The following is an 8,079-nucleotide window of genomic DNA, read 5'->3' as shown; positions in this document are numbered from 1 at the left end:
GTTGCATTGGTGTGGTAGTTTCGAGTCTACACCCTCAATCATGTCCACCCCGACCCATGCATTTAAGCAGTTGTTTTTCTTATATGTTTCCTCTCCTGCAGTCCTTCCTCTGAATGTGGGTAGCATTCTTTACCATAAATCCCTCAGAATTGTCCTGGGTCATTGCATTGCTGCTGGTACAGAAGCCCATTACATTCAATTTTACCACAGTATATCAGTCTCTGTGTACAATGTTCTTCTGGCTCTGCTCCTTTCGCTCTGCATCTCTTCCCGGAGGTCTCTCCAGTTCGCCTGGAACTCCTCCAGTTTATTATTCCTTTTAGCACAATAGTATTCCATCACCCACATATACCACAGTTTCTTCAGCCATTCCCCAATTGAAGGGCATACCCTCCTTTTCCAATTTGTTGCCACCACAAAAAGCGCAGCTATAAATATTTTCGTACAAGTCTGTTTATCTATGATCTCTTTGGGGTACAAACCCAGCAATGGTATGGCTGGATCAAAGGGCAGGCATTCTTTTATAGCCCTTTGAGCATGATTCCAAATTGCCAGCCAGAATGGCTGGATCAGTTCACAGCTCCACCAGCAATGCATTAATGTCCCAATTTTGCCACATCCCCTCCAACATTCATTACGCTCCCCTTCTTTCATTTTAGCCACTCTGCTAGGTGTGAGGTGATACCTCAGAGTTGTTTTGATTTGCATTTCTCTAATTATTAGAGATTTAGAACTGTCTGGCGCATGCAGATTGAGCTGGTTATGATTATTCCCCATAGGGACAAGATAATGAAGGGGTAAAATAGGTAGGGGGTTATAGGTTCGGTGAATGTGGTGATTCGTATGATTCCGTAGCCTCCTAATTTAAGTAGAATAGCTGCTAATACTATTGAGCCTGCGATAGGGGCTTCTACATGGGCTTTGGGGAGTCATAAGTGTAGACCATATAAGGGTATTTTGACTATAAAAGCAATTATGCAAGCGTATCATAATATGGAATTAGATATTGTATTGCTTTGTGGGTTAATGGTAATGTAGTTTATTAGGATGTGAAGTGAGCCTAGGTTGTTGTTTAAGTTTAGAAGGGCTACTAGTAGGGGGAGGGATCCAATTAAGGTGTAGAATAAGAAATAAAGGCCTGCGTCTGTGAGGAGTTTTCCTTATTTGAGGAGGGTCCGGATGCTTGTTTGTTCTCCTCCTCTGTTTGCTCAGTTGTCTGGATTTTCTCTGTGTAAAAGTTGTTGAGTGTTAAAGACTTCTTTTTCTTGTTGTTAATCTTTCTCTTCTGAACTTCCTGAGACTGGGTAGCCATCGTTAGCCCAGCAGCTTCTCAGGTTTATCCTCGCGCTCAGGGTCTGTCCACGGTCAAGCCCCCTGGTGGACCCTCTTGCTTGATCCTCTGCCGGAGGTTTCTTTACAAGCCTCAGGGCGCTGCTTCCACAGTCGTATACCGGTCTGCACTCGTTCCCCACTCAGGGTTTCAGAGCTTTAGCTAGTGGCTGTGTCTGCCTCCACCCACGCCTCCGCCCGTGCCTGCGCTCTGAGCCCGCGCTCTGTGCTGAGCCCGCGCTCTGCGTCCGCTCTCCTCTGCTCTCAGCGTCCTGCTCCCGTGCTCAAATTTTGTGTGTGTTCGTTAGCTTTTTGGGGTCCTAAATCTTGCTGCTCTCAGGAACAGGCCCCAGAGCTGCCAATGACTCGATGGGTGCCCCAAACTTGCTCTATTTCTTTTTAGCTGGCTTCGGCGCTATAGGTGTTGTGTGTGGAGGGGGTGGGGGTGGGGTGGTTGCTCAGCCCAAGATTTAATGAGAGCTGTTTCACCCCTTTATAGCATGGAAATGCCTCGATTCCACGTACCTTCCACGCTGTGCCCTGTTGTGGGGTTCCTCTGTTCGTCTGGACGTGTTTTTATGTCCCCTTGGGGAGTTTTGTGTGTTTAGGTCAGGAGAGGTTAAGAGCTGCTTCTTACTCTGCTACCATCTTAACCCGGAACCCATGTGTATGGTTTTAATTGTATGGCTGTCCTAAAATCCAGAGTTTGAAAATCTTTTGGAGGAATTTTAGAAGAAGAGTCTCATAAGCACCTTGAATCGGGAAGGTGAATTTTTTGAAGAGGGTGCCATGGAGATGCCTGTGTAAACCACACACTGCATCAAGAGATTCAGAATGAACTGAACTGAAGGGGGTTGAACACGTTTATTCTAAACATAAATTCTTATGCCAAAGGGGACTTCCCCCGATTGGCTTTTTGTCAATGTGTCTATTAATTATTGTTTTTGTTTTCTTTCATTTTTTTATTTCCCTCTTGTTCCCAGATTGTTGTAATTTCCCCTTAAAAAGGGCAATGTTTTATACACCTTTAGTGGGAGAATCCTTAGAAATATACATTGGTTATTTGAAATGATTCATTGGGGAGACAAGGCATATTTAATCTCCCAAGACCCTCAATTGAGGAGATTTCAACATGCTCATCTTCTAATGGAATCACAGGGGGGATTGGGAAAAGGGAATTTCTATTTTGATGTCATGATTTTTCTCTTCAAGTGCCTACCTTTCTAGAGAGAATCAAAATCTCACCTCCTACATGAATTCTTTCCCAATCTTAGTGATAAATATCCCCAATACTTAATGCTTCTACCACACAACTGATGCTTAGTATCTACTATTCATGATAAGAACAATTCACATTTATATCTACAGGCAACCTTAAAGAAGGAAAGCTAATATCAATTAGGAATATTTTGAGAACTTCTTGCTCTACATCTTAAATGTATACCCTTCCTCTTCCTTAAGTCTAGGTTGCATTTTGTAAAAATAATTTAGGTGAGACTGTAAAAATAAATAGGATGAAAACTATTCAAATGAAGATTCAAAACTGTTCAGATACTTTTGATAGATGTAATCAAAAGTATCTTCAGTGATAAATTGAAGTGAAGTTTATATGTGAACTTCTCTTCAGGACCGGGCGCAAGGACACTAAAGAGACTCTTGTTATAAAAAATAAAATATTTGTTGAAATGTATAAGGATAAAAGGATTTCTAATTCTAAGGGATTCTAACTCCACCCAAATAAAACTCCCTGGTTCTGCAAGGAACTACTTCTCCTGTGTTTCACAGGCTACACTAATCCTTCATGATCTGACTAACCCAAATTTTTACTATTCTAAATAAAACTACCACTATTATCCTTATAATTCTTAACTTAGCCTTCAAGTTATAAAAACAACAAAGGCTAGCTGGTTGAGTCTCAACAAGAATCAAGTTAGAACTCTGAGTCTTCACAGACTCGGCGTCCAAACCAAAAATCAGGGTTTCTTTGGTCTTCTCAGAGTTAAATCAATCTATAAAAATTGCAATAGTCAGTCAATAGTGTTTCCCCAAGTTGGAAAAGAAAACACTAAGCTCTTTTAGGTCTTTCTTTTCTTTCAGACAGAGAGAGAGAGAGAGAGAGAGAGAGAGAGAGAGAGAGAGAGAGAGAGAGAGAGAGAGAGAGAGAGAGAGAGGAGCAAAGATGTTACCTACTCCAGCCCTGAGAGAGTCCCTGTGTCTGCCAACTGCCAGAGACCAACTCCACTGCTACAACTAGAGAGAGTAACTGTCACAGAAAAATGGTTACAACTGTCAACATCTGAAAATGACACACTGTCTCAGATCTGCTTCAAACTCCAATTCTTTTTCAAGCCAGCTTCTTCACTTCTTGTCTCTAAAGTAAAAAAACAATACTTATTTTCTAATATCATCCTTATAATTTTCACCTGATTGCTAAATATCACTAATTAGATGTCCCATCAGTATCTTAAACCACCATCTCAAACTGAAAACATAATGATGGGGACTGATTAAATCAATCATTTTGGACCTATCCCCACAATATATTACGACTTGATATACACCTTAATCATGGAAGAATCCATTTAAATTTAATAAGGTGTCTATGATGTCAACAGATGATATCTGTGTCTATAATAGGAACTAAAAAGACTGGACATAATATAGAAAGGTAGTCTGAAAGCTTGGCAGGGAGTTCAGCAGAAAAGTTACACCTTACCTATTAGGAACATCTTGAGGACTCCAATAATAAAACTTCTAGAAGTTCCAAGTTATTCCTTTGCCACATGTGTTTTCTAAGCTTTAGACCACCTCCTGAACTCTGAATGTGCTAATAGGAGAGTGTGTCACAGGCGTTTGGAAGAATATTTTGTATACTACATGAACTATTGTATTGTATATTGCCTGGACTATTGTACTAACCTCCCATTATGTCTCTTTGCTTCAAGTTGCTCTCTCTACTCTAATTCATCCTCCACTCAGTTGACAAAAACAACTTTCTAAAGCACTGTCTGACTAGTCAAAATTCTTCAATGACTCACTTATACTTCCCAGGATAAAATACAAGATCCCTAATATGTTACTATAATAACTTTGTGAATACCCTTCACTAAAAGCTAATTGTCTTGGTGACTAATGGGTATCAATTGATAATCATCAGGAAAAGCATACTGGTGGAAACTCAAGAACTAGAGTATTCAACAAACACCCACGACCATTCAGGGGTCCCCCAAGAGTCCTAAAGTAGGGGAAGTAATTTGTTCTCTGGGTACCCAACCTATCAGTGCAAATATGGGTTGTGAGATTAAGTTCAGAAGCTATATGCCTCATATATGTTCAAATCTGAATTTATTGTCATGTAAAATGTACTCCTACTTCTGACTTACATGTTAATGGCATACACATATTCAAATTTGTAGACATATTTTCCATCTCTCTTATCTCCCACTTTCAGTTAAATAAAGTTAACAAAATCAATACCAGATATAGCTCTTGTCCTAAGTATTACTTTATCCAATAAGCAATATAATTTTCTTCACTTCTGATATTTCTCACCTTTTTGCCATAGAACCTACATTCCATCCCCTTCAGACTCAGACTCTGGTTTGGCCTTCTACCTTTCCTACTGCCCTCCCATACGAAATATATTGAACTGGATATCCAATAGATATCTTAAACTCAATATGCCCAAAACAGAACTCATTATCTTTTCTCCTAAGTTCCCCCCCCCATATACTATCCTATTACTGTAGAAAGTAACATCATCCTCCTAGTTTCCCAGGCTCACAACCTAGGAGTAATCCTCAACTCTTCACTATCTCTCACTCTCCATATCCGATCTTTTGCCAAGGCCTATTGATTTCACTTTTGCAACATTTCTCAAATATATATACCCCCTTCTCTCCTCTGGAACTGCCACCAATCTAGTTTGGACCTTTATTAGCTCACAGCTAGACAAATGTAATAATTTGTGGCTGGGTCTATCTACCTCAAATCTCTCCCTACTCCAATCCATCTTTCATTCAGCCACCGAAGTAATTTTCCTAAAATGTTGGTCCAACCATGCGATTCCTTTCCTCAATAAACTCTAGTGGCTCCCTATTTCTTCTAGAATCAAAAATACAAAGTCCTCTGGAGTTCAAAGCCCTTCAGGACTTAGGCCCCTCCTAACTTTCATCTTACATTCTCTTCCTATGTACTATGATCCAAAGACACTAGCTTCCTTGGCTGTTCCATGAGTAAAGCCCTCCATTTTTTGTCTTGAGAAATGGTTTCTTGCAGTCCCACATGTTTGAAATGTCCTCTCTCTTCATCTCTGCTTCCTAGCTTCCTTTAAATCCCAACTAAAATCTCACCTTCTACCAAAAGCTTTTCCCAATTTCTTTTATTCTACTGCTTTACCTCTGTTAATTATATTCTTTTGTCCTATATATTGATTATATATATGGATGGACAGACAGACAAGTGGATATAGTTATTTGTTTGCTTGTCTTTTCCATTAGATTATTGACTCCATGAGGGCAAGGTCCATCTTTTGCCTTTCTTTGTATCTCCATTACTTAGCACAGTGCCTTATAAATAGTAGATGCCTAAGAAGAATTTATCAAGTATCTACTATGTGCCAGGCACTGTGCTAAGCACTTATAACAAATATCTTATTCCTTCCTCATAACAACAACCCTGTGAGGGAGGTGCTATTATCTCTATTTTACAATTAAGGAAACTGAAGCAGACAGTGGTCATTTATACTTCTGCAACAATTTCTCAAATATATCCCCCTTTTCTACTCACACAGCCAATATTCTGGTGCAAGGTCATTAAGTTAATGAGTTTCTGAAACAGAATTTGAACTTCAGGTTCAGTGTTCTATTCACTAAATCACCTAACTGCTTCTCTTACCATATCCTAACTTATCTGAGTTTATTAATTCCTTGCTATTAATTTTTGTGGTCATTGCCATTAAAAGTCATTCTCCTTTGCAGGAAAAAAATCAGAAACAAATTAAGAATTGAATACTTCTGCTCTCTCGCTCTAGTCAATTATTATCAACCTACCTACACTAAGCAAAAGGTCTATTCCTTTTTTGATCCTTTTGAAAAAAGGACAAAAAACCCAACATCAACAAAATTTATGTTGTCTTTCCCTTCTCTCACTAGTCTCAGGTCATTCTGAGTATTAGTATTCCTCACACTATTTTATATAATCATGCCATACTCATATTCATCTCCCATTACTTGTTCTTGTTTTCCTCTTCAGTACATTTCATTTTAAGAGTCTAATTTGGTTGAGGAGTTTCCTGTACATCCACATTGGTCTCTTCAGACAAATCTCATTTTTTTCTTCCTAATCAGAATTGTTTCTGATTTTAATAAATTTAATAATTTTGGGGCAGTATAATTGGTATAGCACTGAATAAGTAGATTAGGTGAAATTGTCATTTTTATTTGCTTAGCCTTTCCATGAGCAATTAATATTTTGCCTGTTGTTTATATCTAACCTTATTTATATGAAAAGCATTTTGTAATTAGGTTCATAAAGTTCTTGGGGTTTTTTTGGCAGGTAGATCCCAAGTATTTTATATTATCTACTATTAATGTAACAGAATTTCTTTTTCTTTTTCTTTCTTTTGCTACTGGGTTTTGATGGTAATATATAGACATGCTGATGTCTACTGTGGATTTATGTTATATCCCATAACTTGGCTAAAGTTGTTAATTGTTTCAACTAATTTTTCAGTTAATTCTCTAGGATTCTCTAAGTGTGACAGCATAGCATATGTGAAGACTGATAATTTTGTTTCTTCACTGCATGTTGTAATTCCTTCAACTTCTTTTTTCTTCTTTTATTTCTCTAGCTAGCATTTCTAGTGCAATACTGAATAATAATGGTGACAATGGGCAACCTAGCTTCAACTGATCTTGGGATGGTTTCTATCTTGTCTCCATTACAGATAATGCTCACTGATGATTTTAGACTGATACTACTTAATCAGTTTTAGACTGATACTACTTAATCATTTTAAGGAAAGCTCCATTTATTCCGGTGCTCTCTAGTGTTTTTAATGGAAACAGGTGGTATATTTTGTCAAAAGCTTTTTCTGTATCTAGTGAGATAATCATATGATTACTGTTGATTTTGCTATTCACATGGTCATTGTACTGATAGTTTTCCTAATATTGAACCATTCGTGTATTCATAGTATAAAATTCTCCTGGTCATTGTAAATGATCTTTATGATATACCGCTACAATCTTCTTGCCAGTATTTTATTTAAGATTTTTGCATCAATATTTGTTAGGATTGGTCTAGAGTTTGCTTTCTCTTTTTTTTTTTAGCTCTTCCCAGTTTAAGTATCAGCACCATATTTATGTCATGAAAGGAATTTGGTAGGACTCCTTTGCCTATTTTTCCAAATAATTTACATAGCACTGGAATTCATTGCTCTTTAAATGTTTGGTAGAATTCATTTGTGACTCTGTCTGGCCCTAGGGATTTATTTCTAGGGGAGACCATTGATAGATTGTTCGATTTCTTTTTTTTCCAATCTGGGATTGCTTAAATATCCTATTTCTTCTTCTGTTAATCTGGGTAGTTTTATATTTTTGTAAATATTCATCCATTTCACTTAGATTATCAAATGTGTTGGTATATAATTGAGTAAAATAACTCCTACTAATTGCTTTAATTTCCTCTTTATTGGTGGTGAATTCTTTCATTTTTGATATTGCCATTATGATTTTCTTCTTCCTTTTT

The sequence above is a fragment of the Gracilinanus agilis genome, chromosome 4 (genome assembly GCF_016433145.1).
Source record: "Gracilinanus agilis isolate LMUSP501 chromosome 4, AgileGrace, whole genome shotgun sequence".
NCBI classification, from domain to species: Eukaryota; Metazoa; Chordata; class Mammalia; order Didelphimorphia; family Didelphidae; genus Gracilinanus; species Gracilinanus agilis.
Note: the sequence above shows the minus strand (reverse complement) of the source record.